Source organism: Vicugna pacos, chromosome 13, assembly GCF_048564905.1.
Source record: "Vicugna pacos chromosome 13, VicPac4, whole genome shotgun sequence".
In the NCBI taxonomy this organism is placed as follows: Eukaryota; Metazoa; Chordata; class Mammalia; order Artiodactyla; family Camelidae; genus Vicugna; species Vicugna pacos.
This window is the reverse complement of record NC_132999.1, coordinates 38,523,010-38,542,102: the sequence shown is the minus strand read 5'-3', so window position 1 is coordinate 38,542,102 and position 19,093 is coordinate 38,523,010. Positions and strand designations below refer to the sequence as shown.

The following is a 19,093-nucleotide window of genomic DNA, read 5'->3' as shown; positions in this document are numbered from 1 at the left end:
CTCACACATAACTAGAATGTCTGAAAGAAACAAAAAACCCGAATACATTAATTTACATAGTTTATATTTTTAAATTATTTACAGTTGATATGTTACTCCAGTGTTACTAAAATAAGTTTAATTCCTTTAAAACATAAAATGAAAGAAGAAACTTTCTTTAAATAAATCACTTTTATTCACAATGTCCATATGTCATATGTTTTCTATATGTCTTGCCTATACTAATCAGTAAAGATTACATACACGTTTCCTTTCAATATGACCACAGCCCTCCATGAAGCCCCAGTGACACCAAACTAGAACTCCCCAGCAGACGAAGTGGAAACCCCTGAAGCCTTCTGGACCGGGTCTCCACGAGCATTGTGGGAAATGTAGTCTCGGGTGGACTTCCCCTGGGAACGCTGGGGAAGCTGGGTAGGGCACTACTTCCGCACACGCGCAGTGGGGATTTCAGGAAGCGTCTGCGTTCCCTCGCTTGTTTCAGTTCTGAGCGCAGGTGATCCAGGAGGGCTTGAGGCACAGTTGGGAAGCAGAAACCGGTTTGTCCGCTCATGTGAAGAAAGTAAAATTGTAGGTAACCCCTACGCGCGGGGGCATTTGGCGTAGAGAAAGCCGAGTAAGGAAGAGCAGGCTCCCGTCTGCCCAGGTCTGGCTGCGGCGGGGCGGGCCAGCCTCCGTTGGTGTGTTGTAGATAGTGTGTGCTGCGTGGGGAGCCCATGCCTGTGCGTGGAACCTTAACTCACCTGATTCCGCAAGGCTTTTAATTAGCAGAAGGCAGTTAACCCCTTCAAAGTGGAGGGGAAGAGAACCAGTATACCCAGAGCCAGACAGTGTTAAACACTTGTTTAAAGTATGGCATTTATTTATCACGGTTACTTTGTGATGTTAAGTATCCTCATCGTTTTACAGAGGGACGGGCAACTGCTTCAAATCACACAGCTAGTAAGTGGAGCCGCTAGTCTTCAGACTCAGTGCTGTTTTACCCAGAGCTCATGATTTGCAACATAGTAATTTGCCTAAAACGAAGAGTTAGTTTTTTAGTTTGTATTCTTTTAGATAAGTGAATGCTAAGTGAACTTCAACTAGTGATCATTGTTATTGAGAGAACTCTTGGTGTCTCTGCAGGAAGACTGTGTAATTGAACCTGTTAGTCCCTTTTGGATATTCCTGCCTGTCTCAGTTTCCAGCGGCCCTGGTTAAAAATCTACAAAAAGCCAACCTCGGGCCACAGGATGGTGAGTTTACAGAATTGGGGCCCAGCGTGAAGGTTCCAGTCGACGGAGTGTTGCTTCTCTATCACCCAGTCCATGTTTTCTAGGGAACAGTTAAGAGGAAAGAGATTAATCCTGGGAAGATGCTCACCTGACCTGTGAATTTCACCTCGTTTCAGGAGAGACAGGAATCAACTCTTGTCTCTCCTGTCTAGTGAGAGTAGGTCTTGACTCATAGCATTACATGTAAGTACCATCAAGGACTGTGTCCATGGAGGTATGTCCCTAATGTTTCAGGAGAAAGGTGGAACTGCAGAAAATGAAGAGTGGGTGTATGTGGTCAGGCTCCACAGGAAAATGAAACTCACAGAAGGAGAATGAGGGTATGGTCAAGGGGAAGAATCAAGAGCTACTATAGAAGAAATTCTACTTGTTTATTCATTCTCTCTCTCTCAGGCTCTCACAAGCACACATTCACACCAGTGTGTTCCCTTCATTCCTAATGGGTTCCTTCAAGATTAAACTGCCTCCTTATTATCTCACTTGTCACATTTGCCCTTTGGGGACATACTGATTCCCTTTCTCCCCTTACCTAAATGCAGAAACAGTATACGGGGTAATCACAGCCTGATAGTGCCAGAAGGACTTTTAGGAGTCTTCTAGATCTGCTTCTTCATTTTGAGGAGGAGTCAAACTAGCCCTGAGATCGCATTTGAGTGTGAGTCCCACAGCCTGTGAGTGGCTGAGTGTGGCCTGATATCCAGTCTTCAATTCCCAAACTGTTCTTTTTCCTGCATCACGGTTCAGTTGGGCCGAAGTTGTTTAATAAATTTCTTTTGAAAACATGTAACAAGGAGATTCATTCATTCAGCAAATGTATGCTGAATGTCTGTTGTGGACCAAACACCTGTTCTGGAACTGGGTGTACTACAATGAGCAAAACAGAGTCTGTGTTTTTCATGGAGGAAAATAAACAAAACCCAAATAAACAGATACATAATCTGTCATTTGGTGGCAGGTGCAATAGAGAAAAAGACAGAGTAAGAGTGTACAGACTGATGGTGACAGTAAGGGAGGCTCTTTTACCTGAAGTGGTCAAGAAAAACCTCACTGCTCAGTGAGCTGTGAGCAGAGACTCAAAGGAGCTTAGACAGTGAGCCATGCAGGATCTGGAGTTTTCCTGAGAAAGAATAGTCCAGGCAGAGGAAATGTACAGAAATTCTGAGTAATCATCCTTGGTATTTTAGAGGAAGAGCAGGAAAGCGACTGATCAGAGTGAGTCAGAGGAGAGTGATGGAGGGGCTGAAGCAGATGAGCTTAGAAGAGATAGAACAAGATGGTGTAGGGCCTTACAGACCTTTGTTTAAATTTAATGTGTGTATTTTTAAATGGTGTATACTTATATGTGTGTATATATATGTAGTTGGAAAAATACTGCATTATAAAAAATTAGAAAGTACAGGTATGTAAAAAAAAAAAGAAGTTATATATGATCCTGCTATCTTAACAATCCTAAATAATAATTATTAACATTTTGATATAGGACTGCTGAGTTTGTGTGTCTCTGTGTCAGCGTGCATATTCTTCTAAAAGGGGAGGAGAGGATCATGTTTTACATGTCAAAGTACTTTTTTCACCTACAAATATAAGTGGAACCTCTTTCCGTAACAGTATCTTTCTACAGCATCTCTTTTTTAAAAATCAGCATCATATTAATGGACATTTAAGTTATTGTCATTGTTTTCATAGCATAAGCAATGATGTAAAAACATTGCTTTTTATCTCACCCTTTCTCCCTTTTTTATTTTTAAAAATAATAGCAATTTTACTAAGTGCTTGCCACATATTGTTCTGAATGCTTTTCATGTATTAACTTATTTAATCCTCATAAAAATCCTGTGATGTATGTACTATTATTATCAGCATTTTGTAGGTAAGAAAACGGAGGTACAGAGCAGTTAAGTAACTTTCTCAGGGTCATACCTCTAGTAAGTGGAGTAGCTGAATTTGAACTTGGATTGCCTGACTCTGGAATCCAGGCTTTTAATCTTTGTATCCATTAATTTTTATTGCTATTTCTAGAGAAGTCACTAGGTCAGAAATTAACCATAAATTGTAATAGATCGATAGGGCAGAAATGTATGCATCTACCCAAGGGAGAACATCCTTGTCCAAGTTCCCTGTAATCCTGTCAGAATCAAAAGTTGGTGCTTCTGGAACATGACTTCTCTGGCTTGTTTGAAAGCTCATTCTTCCACCAGTAGCCTTTTTTGTAGCTGGTATATGGGTATTTATTTCTAGGCAGGAAAGGCACGGAACCACATCCTTCCCACCCTCTCCCCCAGTCTTGTTTTCATAGGTCTGTGTCCTTTCCCACGAGCAGCAGACAATGACCAATTTCCAGGCAAGACATCTATCCATCCATCTATCCATTCATGTATTCATTCAAATTCAGTTTTGCTTTCTGGTGAATATGCAGTGACTTGTAAGACTCCATATATTAAAGTAGAAAAGTATTTTGAGGTAAGAATATAAACAGGAAAAATATACATTGAAATTTAAATTGAAGAAAGGTTAAAAAATTGATTGGAGATTATAGGGCCTGCACAGTTTGTAATGTTGAAATACAAATTCATGTTTAAACTTGGCAGTCATAAAAAAGGACACCCAATCAGTGAAATTATGGCCTCTTCCTAGAGAATAAGGTGTAACAATTCCATAGATAAAGGTTTTCCTGGCACTTACTTATTTATTATGAAAGAAAAAAATTTAATGAATGTTTATATAGGAGATATGTCGTAAATGCAGTAGCAGTTTCCATATGACCATTTTTCAGTGTCCCTTTGTATAAGCAGAAAACATGAAGCCAAAGCAAGGCTTAGTGAACTTAATATTTTCTATTCTCTTCTCTTCCTCTTCCTCCATAGATACATATATATATATATGCATGTATATATACATATGTGTGTGCATGTATATGATGGGAGAGTTTTAATATGATTTTCTTCTGTCACAAATTTAAATTCTGAATCAACTACATAGTTTTTAGTTGTCGTGTGTAACTTCCCGCAAACTCTGAACAGTGAACGTAATTAGAGGAATTGCTCTGAATCTCCTCCACATGCCCCAGTGGTGCTCACTACAGTTCGAAGATGAATGTACTATTCCAGGGATCAGTGACATTCCAGGATGTGGCCATGGACTTCACCCCGGAGGAGTGGCCGCTGTTGGGATGTGCTCAGAGGAAGCTGTATTGGAATGTGATGCTGGAGAACTTTAGAAACCTCGTCTCAGTGGGTAAGAGCAACTTCCCTGTGTAACTCAGCATATGCTGTTAGTGCGCTTCCTTTAAGACTTATGGAAGCTGTGAACGTTCTGAAGCATTAATGAGTTTGGCCCTGAATTTTTGTGGTCAGAGATTCTTAATCCCCTTTGGGGGTCAGATAGTGTGTTCATGCTTCCCAGATGGAGGCAAAGGGTCTTTTCTGTTCTAAAGCCTGTTTGTCATCCTTTACAGGCCCCAAGACTCCAGGAGGCAAATCCAAATTGTGAGATAGTTGTTTGTCCCCAGCACTTTGTCCCCAATTCTGTGTTGTTTCCCATGAACAGGGTGTCCAGACAGCAAGACAAAAGTGATCCTCAAGGTGGAGCAAGGACAGGAGCCATGGATGGTGGAGGGAGAGAACCCACGTTGGCGCACTCCAGGTGAGTCAGCGAAAATCAAGTAGACGGGAGTCTGGAGTTGGGATCCCAGGTGGCGTGTGAGGGACAGGCACCTTTGAAATACTTTCCAGGAAGCACCTCTTAAAAGCCACACACCTTTGGAGGTGACACAACATCCTCAGATCCCCAAGTGGCACCTTCACTTCCGCTCTCCCACGTGGCTGCCTTTCCTCTTTCTCAGCTCTGGTGTAGGGGGATGTCCCTCCTCTGCTCTGGCTCCTCACACTGCCTGTTCCACCTAAGTGCTTGCTTGGTTCTCTTAATTCCTAGAATCCTCATTCTTCTTCCCTCCTCAGCATGATTGCAGATCTTTTCATACATCTAGTTCTAATAATGTGGTCAGATTGTGTTTACTTGAGAAGTAAGGAATGATGTATGAGTCCAGAGTGTTACAGAGAAGATTCTCTTTTGATGGAAGGGAGTCTCAGAAATAGTGAAGAATTGTCTTCTCCCCCATTTTTCCTAACATTATTTTATCAGTGGACTTAGCGTTAGTAGGGTTTTGAGCTTGGCAGTGATGATGTTGTGTTGGACATGGTGTGGCATCACGGTAACAATAGTCAGAGAACCTTCTTAACCACACAATATATAAAGGCACAGGTTGGTAGAGCCTAGGAGTCTGTGGTTCAGATCCCCAGAGTTAATGGAAGCTGTAAGTGTGGAAACCAAAATGTGAAATTTGAGTTGAAGAGTGGTGTCAGGGGCAAAGTAGAGTTCTGGAGGCTAGTATATCTGGAAGATTGGAAGAGGTTGTAAAGAATAGGATTAATGATCAGGAAAAACTCTTCTCAAGTAGTAGAAATAACTGATGATAGAAGCAAAAGGAGTTTACATCTGGTCTCTTTTATAAATGTTCCGCGGAGCCTCTGTGTTCCTGGGTATATGTCAGCATTGGAGAATGAATCCTAGCTAGAACTTGAGTTGGAGAACTTTCTACAGATATGCTGCCACTATTTGAGTGGTTTGAGAGGATATAGGAACATGCCTACAGGTAAAGGGGAGTTAATGGCTTGAGAGTCCATTTGGTGGTTGTGTGCAGGGTGAGTAAGAATAAAGAAGTGTATGGAGTAGTCTAGGGAGGACCCTAAGAGGATCATTTAATTTTTAGATGTTGTAGACTTTGATCAAACTTCTCCAAACCAATCCAGCTCTCCTCATTTCCCCATAATGCCTTTATCTCCTTGTTCCCTTCGTCACCCAACTCATTTGTTCCTCTCCCCATTCTCAGCTTGCTCTACGTCCTTGTTAAGAGAGCGTCTTAACTTTCTTTGTCATCATTGTAGCTTTACTTTGTGTCTACTTCACCATCTTTCACAGGTTGGAAAGTCATATTTATAAATAGAAAATTTTGTTCTCGTTATTGTTTTCTAGAGCGTCCATTTCAGCAGTTTCTTCTTAGTGCCCAGGGCAGGGCAAATACAGGTCTGTTTTTTGTTCTGTAGTCCGGAATGGGAAACCAGGCCTGAAACCAGAGACTGTGTGTGTGTGGTTAAAATACCAACAACACCAACAACAACATATAATATAAAATCTGTACAATTTTACTTGCTATAAAGATCAGCAAAACTTTTTAGTGTACAGGACAATATTGTTAACTATATGCACATTAATGTTCGGGGGAATCTCTAGAACTTCTCCATCTTGCAGAACTGAAACCCTGCACCCACTGAACAACAATTCCCTCTCCTCCCTGCCCCTGGCAACTACCATTCTACTTTCTGCTTCTGTGATTTGACTATTTTAAATACCTTATATAAGTGGAAGCATGCAGTTTTTGTCCTTCTGTGACTGACTGATTTCACTTATTTTGAGGTCCTTGAGGTTCACCCATGTTGTGGCAGGCGACAGATTTCCTTCTTTTTTAAAGTATGTATATATCACATTTCCCTCATCCATTCATCTGTCGATGAACTTTAGATTGTCTCCAGCTCTTGGCTATTGTGAATAATGCTGCAGTGAACATGGGAGTGCTGATATCTCTAGGATTCCAGTTTTCAGGGGTTTTTTGGTAAATACCCAGAAGTGGGATTGCTGAATCATACGGTGTTTCCATTTTTGGTATTTTGAGGAACCTCCATGCTGTTTTCCATAGTGCTGCACTATTCTACATTCCCACCAACAGTGCACAATGGTTCCAGTTTCTCCGCATCCTTGCCAACACTCATTATTTTCTGTTTTTTGGATAATGGACATCCTAACAGGTGTGAGGTGATAGCTTATTGTGGTTTTGGTTTGCATTTCCCCGATGACTAGTGAGGTTGAGCATCTTTTCATATTCCTGTCAGCCATTTGGAGAAATGTCTATTGAAGTTCTTGCCCATTTTTTTGCCATTGAGTTCTAGGGGTTCCTTACATGTTTTAGACATTAACCCCCTATCCAATATGTTTCTAAAATACTCTCTCCCTTTCTGTAGGTTGCTTTTGCACTCTGTTGATTGTTTCCTTTGCTGCATAGAGACTTTTTAGTTGGATGTAGTCCCACTTGTCGTTTTTTCCTTTTGTTGCCAGTGCTTTTGGTTCCACATCCAAGAAATCATTGCCAAGACTTATGTTTAAGTCTTTAGTACATCTTGAGTTGATTTTTGTGTATGGTTTTAAGATTAGGGTCCAATTTCACTTCTTTACACAGGAGTATCTGGTTTTCCCAGCACCATTTGTTGAAGAAGCTATTCTTTCCCCGTCGTGTTGTCTTGGCACATTTGTTGAAGACCATATATGTGTGGGCTTATTTCTGGGCTGTCAGTTCTTTCCCGTTGGTCTATATGTCTGTCTTTATGCCAATACCATACTGTTTTGATTATTGTAACTTTGTAATGTGGTTTCAAGACAGGAAGTGTGAGGCCTGCTGCTTTGTTCTTTCTCAGTTGTTTTGGTTATTGGAAATCCTTTGTGGTTCCATATGAAATTTTAGAATTTTTTTTCTAATTCTGCAAAAATTACATTGGGATTGCATTGAGTCTGTAGATCACTTTGGGTACATTTGGGACATTTTAATAATAGTCCATGAACACAGGATGTCTTACCATTTATTTGTGTTTTCCTTAATCTCTTTCAGTGGTGTTTTGTAGTTGTCAGTGTAGAAGTCTTTCATCTCCTTGCTCAAGTTTATTTTATTCTTTTTGATGCTATTGTAAATAGGCCTCTTTTCTTAATTTCCTTTTCAGATTGTTTATTTTTAGTGTATAGAAACACAGCTGATTTTTATGTTGATTTTGTATCCTACAACTGTGCTGAATTTATTTGTTCTAACCGTTTTATCATGAAATCTTTAGGGTTTTCTGCCTAGAAGATCATGTCATCAGTGAACAGAGATTCTTTTACTTCTTCCTCTCCCACTTGGATGCCTCTTATTTCTTTTTCCTACCTAATCGGTCTAGCTAGGACCTTAGTACTACATTGAATAGAAGTGGTCAGAAGAAGCATCCTTGCCCAAAAGCATCGACTAGAAATATCTTTCTATAACATGATATTGGGAGGAGTAACTGAGAATGTTTCATTTTACTCCTTTTTAGAAGGTATCTGCTTACTTGATGATGAGCTAGAGAGACAGGAAGGAAGCAAAGACAGTTTTTGGAACCATGTATGGTCACCTTCAAGAAAACACTGACCAATGAGACAGTCCAGAATTGTAATCTGAGTATCAAATTTATGTCATCAAGACAAAAACACCATAAATGTGAGTCAAATGGAAAGAGTTTGCAACCTAATTTACACTTCCTTAATTACAGTAAAAGTTACACTAGCAAAAACCCTTATGAATACAAGGAATGTGGAAGAGCCGTCAAAAACAAGTGGTGTCTCATTAGACATGAAAAAAAGCACACAAGGAAAAAAACCTTTGGGTGCAATGAGTGTGGGAAAGCCTTCCGAAAGAAGTCTTGTCTCATTAGACATGAAAAAAAGCACTCAAGGAAAATAAAAACCTTTGAATGCAATGACTGTGGGAAAGCCGTTAGCAGTAAGAGACACCTTACAGCTCATCAAAAAATTCAGAGTGGAGAGAGACCCTTTGTGTGCAGTGATTGTGGGAAAGCATTTACATGTAAAGCACAACTGGTGGAGAGAAGCCTTACGAATGCGGTCAGTGCGGGAAATCATTCACTTGGCACTCCTCCTCTGCACAACATGTGAAATCTCACACACCCGAGAACTCCTTTGAATGTAAGGAATGTGGGAAAACCTTTAAGTACAGTTCATCCCTTTATAAACACTCCAGAATTCATACAGGAGAGAAACCCTACCGATGCAGAGAGTGTGGCAAAGCCTTTGCAGACTCGTCAGTGCTGGTCATGCGTCAGAGGATTCACACAGGTGAGAAACCCCATGGGTGCACTGGGTGTGGCAAAGCCTTCATCAAGAAGTCACATCTCCTGAAACATTACTTAACTCACAGCAGGGCAACAAAATAAATGTAACACACATGGGAAATCTTTTAACCGGAAGACACATCTCACCCTCCATCAAAGAAGTCATAAAAACAAAGAAGCTTTGTAAGTGTGGGGAACCTTAAAATTTAGCCTTTTAATAAAGCAGCAAAGAATTCATCATGAGAAAAAACCCTATCAGTTGAATTAAGTGTGGGAAAGTGTGTCCTGAAATTCATATTCTGTAAATGATATTACTGATTTTATTGAAAAGATTACAGAAAATTTTGAGCTATAGACAACTTTACAGTAAAGCTAAGAAAGTTGTGGAAAAATGAGTAATTAAGGGACCAGAGCAGTATAATTGCATATATACACTTCCCTCAACTTATGATTTTTTACACAAATTATACAGATGTCTGCATTGCTTAAGAAATTTGTATAACTGTAGGCTGGAAATATGTGCTGTGCACATTATACAAAATTATATATGATGATGGTTGCACAACATTGTGAACATACTTAATGCCAATGAATCGTACTCTTAAAAATGGTTTAAATAGTAAATTTTATGTTATATATATTTTACTATAATAAAAATATGTAAGTAAACTTAAACCCCTTCCAAAATTATATCTATTAAAATCTCTGGTAAACCCCATGGTTTTTAGGCCTCTTCAAGGCCTAAAATCACCATATCCAGAATTGCCAATTATAAGTGAAATAATAGGCCTCATTATTTAGAATAAAGTTCAGTGCTATGAACTTGATCTCTAACCATTTCCTGGCACCTATGAATAGTTGTGGCAGTTGTTAACTGAGATTTCTTGAGCCACCTCTTAGATAATAATCAGGGACAGTTATGAAGTCTACTGGTCTGCTCACCTGAGACTATCTCATAATAGGTTTTCTTTTCTGTGCAAAATGTGTGTGTGTGTGTGTGTGTGTGTGTGTGTGTGTGTGTGTGTGCGTGCGTTTAATCCTGGTTGACCAGACAGCAGCTGTGTTTTGTATTACTCCAAGCACTTAGTACAGAGAAGGAGGCATCCTGCAGGTAAACAGCCTTAAGTAAAAGCCATCCCATTTCACTGATGCAGCTCCATGAGTAGAAGTCAGCCTAGCTCAAGCAGCATAGAACTGGGGTTCTTAGTTTAGAAAAATTAGGTGTCATCATGCTTTGTGAGGCTTCTGGGGAAAAAAAATCAATTATTACCTTTTAGTTTTAGAAATTGACTCAGAGATATCTCAGGCTCATTTGGAAATTTCCAGGTGACTAGCATAGGTAGATCAAGCTATTTTGAAAAGCTTTTTTCTGCTTCCTTGAACTGCTTAGCAACTCTTTTATAATTCGACATTATGTAAATTCTGTGGATTCCTTTTAAAGACACGTGAACTAGCGATGAGGTAAGTGAAAATTTTGCATTTCACTCTAAGTGTTGCTTGCTATTATTAAAGAGTCTTTAAGCCCTTTCTTCAGATGTATTTGTGAAACTTATGTACAGCATTGAGCTTGAACCTGTATTCACAAAACCAGGTTTTCTCTTGCAAGCATACATTTTTGGATTAAATGTGTGAACTTGGAATTGTTTTTCCTCATTAGCATTCTTGCAGGGTGATGAAAGACTTACGAATGAAAGTGATTTTCTGAATATCCATCAAATCGAAGGTAAACCGTGTCTTACAGCACTTTCATACTAAGACTATATGCTAATTAAACTTAGGCAATCACCCCAAATCACTTGGCAGACCACAAAAGTATACATGTAAGTTATAAACTCAAGGAGCTTTTTTCAAAGCTGCCTCTTCTCTCACTTCCTTTTAAAGCTGACATTTTGCTTTATTTAACATTTTCTCCCCGTCTCCTGACTTTTTCTCAGCTCCTGGCCTTAGCGGTAATAGCATCTGAGCAAATCTAGACGTTAAGACAGCAAGAAAACACCCTTGAGGCGGGGAAGGGGGAGTGTTTCTTTGCTGCTGGAATGATGTGAGCCTCCTAAAAAGAGAGGCCTTGCACATCAAGGTGGAAAACTGAGAGTAAGAAGGGGCCCAGGAGGTTCATTTGGTATTGTGATCTGAGCTCTTAATTAAACTGTTTGTTCCCTTTCTTATAGAGGAAAATAATTAGCTAACTATGAACCATAATGAACCAAAACTCATTCGTGACCTCCAAAGAAGAAAACTCTAGGTCCAGAGGATTTCACTGATGAATTCTACCAAACACTTAAGGAAGAAATAAGAATTCTTCACAGTTTCTTCTAGAAGATAAAGAGGCAATACTTTGTAGCTCATTTTATAAAGGAAGTAGTAACCTCATGTCAAAGCAAGGCAAGACAGAAGTCACAGTCTTTTGTAACCTAACCACAGAAGTAACACCCCCATCACTGTTGCCATGATCATTTCATTATAAGAAACTGAAAGGGAAATTAATATTGTTAGTATTTCTTATTCTGTTTGTTAGAGGCAAGTTATTGTGAAATAATGCAAGAGGAAGGGATTGTCCAAGGCTGTGATTACTTGGGGGCGTGAATATCATGGGAGCCATGTCAGAAGCTTGTAACCGCATACCCTTTTTAGATGACCTAAAATAAAAAATTCTAACAATCTTGGAGTTCACACAGTAGAATGGCCTTGCAAATGTGCTGAGTGGGTTGAAGGTTTTAGCCAGTACAAAAATATTTGCCATCATAAAAGTGTCTATACAGGAGGGAAACCCTATAAATGAAGTAAACTTGGTGAGGGTTACTCTAGAGCTGCCAGTCTTAGAGGTCATCGGAGTCCACATGAGAGAGATACCTTACATATGTGGTGAGCGCAGTAAGGGCTTCACCAGACGCTCTGCTCTTCTGCATCATACCCTCCACTCAGGAGAAAAAGCATGTGAGTGTGGGGTGTGTGGTAAGAATTTTTCTCAAGAGTGTAGAAAACTCCAATTTGAAAAGATACATGCACCCCACTGTTCATAGCAGCAGTATTTACAATAGCCACGGTGTGGAAACAACCTAAATGTTCATCGACAGATGGCTGGGTAAAGAATGTGTGGTATATATACACAACAGCACGCTGGAATACTACTCAGCTATAAAAAGGATAAAATAATGCCATTGCAGCAACATGGATGGACCTGGAGCTCATCATACTAAGTGAAGTAAGTCACAGAGAGAAAGACAAATATCATATGATACCACTTATATGTAGAAGCAAAAAAGTGATACAAATGAACTTATTTACAAAACAGAAATAGACTCACAGACATAGAAAAATTTATGGTTACCAAAGGAGACTGGATGGGGGAGGGATAAATTAGGAGTTTGGGATTAACATATATAAAATAGATAACAAATGAGGACCTACTATGTAGCACAGGGAACTATATTCAATATCTTATAATAACCTATAATGGAAAAGAACCTGGAAAAGATTAGCTATAGGTGTATATATACATATATATGTACATATATAACTGAATCACTTTGCTGTACACCTGAAGCTAACACAACGATACAAATCAATTATACTTCAATTTAAAAAAAATTTTTTTTCTTGGAGTGCAAAACTTGGCTTTAATGAAACAGCCCACTGAGGAGAGAGACCCTATAAGTGTGATAAGTGCAGTAAGGCTTTAGCGCGTCACAATCCACATAATAGAAAACTGATAATGAGTGTGATGTGAACTTCAGTCAGAAAGGAAATACCTTAGCAGAATCGACATATAGGAGAAATCCTTTACAGTCGACGTGGTAATAGACTCAAAAATGTGTTACAGACACGCAGCAGAGACACCTATTACAAATGTAACAATCGTGGGGGGTAAAGTTTACCTAGAACCTTAAAACTCATAACAAAATTACACATAAGAAATAAACCATACCAATAGCCTAAATGAAATTTAAATGAAAATATTCGTCAAGTGTTTTAATGTGACAAGATCATATAAAGAGTGACCTTAAGTTTCTGTTTATGAAGAAGCAATAAAAGAAGTTGAAAAGAATTATTTCTATGGGACATCCTGGACTCAATGAGACAAACAAACAACTCATGTAGAGTTGGGTTCATACCATGACCTGTCCAGTGGTGCAAGGCTCTGCCAAGAATGTAAGTGATCATGCAGGTAGTCCTGGGTAATCATGTCCTATGCAGCGTCTAAAATCTTGTCTTGAGACGTGAAACTTTCCACTTTCACATATCTTATGTGAGTGTTCTTGTTTCTCACAGTGTGGTTTGCGGATCACCTGTATCAGGATTAATCAAGGTGAGTACTAGAGTGTAAATAATACTTAGTATTCAGCGCACAGAAACGTCAGTGTGCGTAGTTATCTGGGGGCACTTGTTAACATGCAGATTCCTGGGCCTCGACCGCATCTACTCAGTCTGTGGGTGTGAGGACCAAGGATTTGCATTTGTAAAAGCTCCTTCCGCCTTGTAGATGATGAGTTTGTACGCCAGAGTTGGAGAACTCCTGCCCTATAGGGTATTTGTATAAGGAAAAAAGCAGAACATTGGGTGGCATTTTACTAGTGTGCTGAATCTACTGAATATAGGAATTTTTTTCAGTCGACTGAAGTAAGGAGTAAAATTCAGGAGACTTGAAAATGCACATCAGCTGCCCAAGCAAATGTCAACAGTGTCATCCATGATGAGCTGGGTGATGACCACACATGAAAACTAACGGGGACAAGCAGCCACAACTGAGCTTTTAAATGATGTTATTGCTAAAGCTTCAAACAGCATTAAGCATGGTTTGGTGTGAAACATACAACTTGATAAGGGGAATCTGATGTGAATCTATTATATATGAAACATTAAAAAAAGATTGAGAAATTCCTATAGTAGAGTAGGATACTGGTTAAATCATCCTCAGTGCAGCGATGATTGAATTAGAAACATCAGCGTCCATTCAGTCTGTCACTGGAATAATTTGTGCTGTCTCTGGCATCAGCCTGTGTACTGTAAACAGTCATATGGAATGGTATAAACATGCAGTTTGTACCCTCATCTGAGTCTGCGTCAGTGGTTCCCAAATGTGCCTGGGCATCTGAATCCACTGCGGCTTGTTAAAAATAAAGTTATCTTGTGTTCCACCCCGGGAGGTTGAGATTCAGAGAAGGCTTGACTAAGCATCTCAGCTCCAGGTTTGGGAACTGCTGCTTTATACTCCTTTTCTAAATGGAATCTGGGCATCCAGGAGGCTGGCTAATTCAGAGTCTATGTCATGGCAAGTAAGACGGGCCTGGAACACCCTGTTAAAGTACTGATGCTCACTGAGTTGCCTGGGGTCGTGATTAAGGGCAGTAAGAGGACCAGGCAAGAAGAGGGCTTCGCTTATGAGAGGGTAGCTTTGGTAGTGCCAGCTAGCTGGCTCTCTCTCCTGGCCTCTCAATCTCTCTCTGCACCACTTCTAAATATAATTTTTAGCATTTCTCAACATGTGAGATACTATTAACCTTCTAGCTATAAAGTCCTTGATACCACTTCCACACTTGCTCTTAAAATTTCTGAGCTTCACTTACCAATTCAAATTGACTTAAATTCAACTGTGAATTGTTCTCAACAGTCTAATTGGATGGTAAGTGTTCCTGCATTGAAAGCCATTCATTCATTTAAGAAGCATTGAATGCAGATCCTATGAGGTGAGCTAATGGGAAAGGCTGGGATGCTGGTTCCTCCTCCATGTACCCCTCTCCGTAGGCTGGAAATGCCTGACCCCCCACCCCCACCCCGGGAGTTAGCCAAGGTTGGCCAGCACTATGTACTTCACTCAGAGCATTCTGGAATTTCAGTAAGAATTGTTATTTTTGAGGACATCGGTTAGATCACGTAGAGCATGATTCTCTTTATTCACCTTCAGTGAGTAACCGGAACTCAGAGTTCATGGAAGGCTCTCAGCAATAGCAGGTGAAAGTGTGGATGGCCTAGAAATTTAGGGAGACGTCTGTGACTTGAAGCAGTAAGGAATCACTTAAGGTTTTATACCAGGGGTGTAATAAACAAAACTGGATGTTTTAAGTAGAAAATTTGGCAGAGATATGAAGAGTATTTAGAAAGCACGTGACAGCTGTAAATGTGAGTAAGAAATCCAGCATTGCAGTCATGGAGTGATGGAGACTAGGCTCAGGCTACAGTGGGAAGGGAGCATATGGGAGGATCTAAGAGCTAGTTCCTAGAAGAACTGATGCAGGAGAAACAGATGTGGGGTGTGAGAAGGGCTGTGTCCCAGGCTTCAGCTGAGCCCCTGGGATGTGTGTCCTGCCAAGTATGGGTCCTTGGCTTCACACAGGAAAGAATTCAAGAGTGAGTCACAGTTGAGTGAAGGTAGATTTATTCAGAGAGGTAACATTGAAAGACAAGAGAAAGGTCATGAGGTATGGGGTTGGGTGCTCAGATTAAAAGTAAGTACACATTCCATAGACAGAATGTGGGCCATCTCCAAAGAGGAAAAGAGAGGGGCAGTCGCAAGGCATCGTGTTGCCAGTTTTTATGGGCTTAGTGGCTTCATACGCTAAGTGGAAGGACCAGTCTAAATAGCTTGGGGAAGAGGCTGGGATTCCTAGGAAGTTGGCCATTTCCCACTCTTTGACCTTTTGTGGCTAGCCTTGGGACTGCCATGGTGCCTGTGGGCATGTTATTCACTATGCTAATATATTACAACAAGTGTATAATGAAGCTCAAGATCTACTAGAAGTTAAATCTCTCATCATCTTGAGCCTCAAGGCCTACTGGGAGTTGAATCTTTCACCATTTTGATGTTAATTGCTGTAGCATTCCTTGAATGGCTGTGCCCTGTCCCCTTCCTGTCTCAAAACTGTAGGAAACAAGGGGGAAACTGGTGGTAGAAAATATAGTACTCATTCGAGCTGCCACCAGAGTCCCCAGGAGGGAATGTTATGAAGATGGAACAGTCAGATTTATTCCAAGGATTCTGAATAGCACAGAAACAATGGGCCTGGGTTTTGGACTACCAGTCTCACTGATGGGAGGCTACCATTTCCACTCTGGGTGGCTTAAAACTGTACAGAAGTTACTTAATAGCACTGACCACCATCTGTCTTTTCAGTTCAAGTTGTCTGGTACCTACACTCCAATAATTCTTCAACCCCACTGGGGTTTCCCAGGACCTGATGCCCCCTACTTTTCGTGATGCTTCCCTACCCTCCTGCCTCCACTTTCCACCTTTCCATGATTATAGATCTCTGTAAACAGCTACAACCCCCTCCCCTCTCTCTCTCTATCCATCATATTAACCTAGAAAGCCCCCAACCCTTGATAACCCCAACTCTGACCCTGAGCCTGTACTCAAGCAGCTGCTCGCTGCTGAGAAAAGTCACACAACACTGACTGTCTTTGCATTCACCCCAACTAGGGAAGTATGTTGAATAAGCTTCGCTCATGACATCATCCAAGTAATTTTATTTTGGACTCTTACCATGCCTTTAATATTCTCTTATGGAGTCACCTCCATTCCTGGAAGAGACTCTGGCAGACCCGCACTTTTCTTCTCTTAAGAAAGAAAGAGCCATACCATTGCTTCAAGTTCCAAATAGTCTACACTTCTACACAGTGATAAGAATGTCCAGACATGGCTTAGTGTTGAGTCCTCTGACCTTCCCCACATGGAACAACTTCATCACTCTGCCCCCTCCTGTCTTCCTGCTCATCTCCTCTCCTATTCATTAACACTGTTTAGGACCCACCAGAGTGTAAGGACAGAGGAGGAAGGACAGTAGTATGTGAACTGGTGCTCTTAACACCCGCTTTCAAGCCCTCTGGTGCAAGCCGGCACTCTAGTTGGCTCTGGTAGATGGAGAAAATCAGTGCTCTCATGGGTGCTGTGATGATTACTCAGAAGTCTCCTGTCGCTGACATATCTCTCCCTGATCGGTCAGTGATGCAGAGCAGTGCACCTGTGTTCTAGGTAGCTGCTTGTGATTCCATCCCCAGCACTGCCATCAAGCACCGCTTCTCAGCCTGCGTCGATCAAGGTCGCTCCACCCCTCCACACAGCCCTGTGGACAGGAACTAAGATAACACCATGCCAGCTCCCTCTCTAGCTCTTGGCCCGCCGGAAACATTTGTATCCCCTTGTTATTGCACATTCCAGGAATGAGACCTGTCCCACTGCAGCAAAACGCCCTGACCAATGCAGTCAAACAGCCCTCTGGCCTCCAGACTTCCATGTCCACAGTCTGCTGTAGCTTTTCCCGGCATCCCCAAGCCTCTTTGCTTCCAGCTCAGTTAACAGAACTCAAAGCGGTCCTGTTGGGAGCTCTGAAGCCCCTTCAGTAGACTTGGGTTCCAGGGTAGCATCCTCCCACCTGACCAGAGTGGATGGAGGACTCTCAGCTTGGCGTCAGCAACATTTCTCCAAAGAGATCCCTTTGCTGGTCTCCTCCTCTCACTCTCTGCCCCCTTTCTGAGCATCTTGGTCTGGCTGAGAGTTCAAGGAATTCTAGAAGAGATTCTTAGACCATTTTCTTTGTAAATCCTCAGAGGATGATCTGGCCCCTCCCTCTGGGATTTCATATCTGTTGTATCTTGTTTCACATCTATTTTGTCTTGCTGCCACGTCAAAACTTCATTTTTAACAACTCGTTTCACTTTAAAGAACCACCCAGGAATTCTGTAGTTTCCTAATTAGCGTGCGGCCTGCTTTCCAAAACAACTCAAAAATCAGGGCAGTGATGTCTGAACTTGCAGAACCTGGGTTCAGACCCTCTCTCTGCCCACCTAGTAGCTGGGTAACCTCAGGCAAGTGATTTAACTTCTCTGTGCCCCATTTCCTCATCTGAAAAATGGGCTCCAAATGGTACTTACTTCACAGAATTTTTATGAGGATTAGATGAATTGACACCAACAGGTGCTTAGAACAACCCCTAAAGTCTAGTAAGTACTCAGTAAGCATTATTACCGTCTATTCAGTAAGCATTATTACCGTTTCTTTCTGGAAACCAGCTGCAGCTCACCCCAGTCTCATTTGATGACTTTGCCTCATCTTTTTTTAAAAAGTATTTTATTTATATATTATTATATTACTTAATTATTTTATTTTGGTTGTGGGTGAGTAGGAAATTAGGCTTATTTATTTTTACAGGAGGTACTGGGAGTTGAACCCAGGAGCTCAAGCATGCTAAGCACACACTCTACCACTTGAACTACACCCTCCCCACCCCCCTTATCTTTTATTGAAAGAACGAGGCAACCAGAAAGGGAAGCCCACTGCCTTCTTCCTGCCACCAAATCTACCAGCATGCCTGCTTCTCTACTAATGTTCTTTCTGTCCTCTGCCCCTTAAAATATCCTTGCCAACCCCCTGACCCCAAACTGTGCACACCCTGTTCACTGTCAAGTACTTCAGCTTCCCCCTCCCTCCAGTGTCACTGACCTCCCCGTCTTACAACACTCAGACCTATCTTAAAACAAGAGCGCAAATACCAAACCCTTCCTTGGCAACCTTTGAAGGGTAGAGTGGGAGAGCAGAAGAGAGACTCCACATCTCCCCCGTGGAGTTGTTGAGAGAAAAAAAATACCTGCTAAATAACAAGTCCTAAGCACGGCACCTAGCTTGCAGCGAGGGCATACATGTTAGCCATCATTGCTGTCATTATTGCGCTTATTCTTGTAAATTTTCCTTTCAGTGCTTGCTGCTGGAGTGGAATCTCTTAAAAAAAAAAAAGATATTTCAGGCAACGATTAGGGATCCAAATTTAAGACGGAATCCACACAACTCCCTGGAAGATAGGAAAGGATATCTAATAGAGCCTGTTCCCTCTCCATCAATCAGAGGCAACCCTCCTCTACCTG

At 41.1% G+C, this 19,093-nt stretch overlaps 1 pseudogene; it reads left to right on the top strand.

Moving 5' to 3' along the window:
* Nucleotides 1-441: 441 nt before the first annotated feature.
* On the top strand, nucleotides 442-11,901 carry LOC116282978 (uncharacterized; annotated as a pseudogene).
* The last annotated feature ends 7,192 nt before the right edge of the window (nucleotides 11,902-19,093 follow it).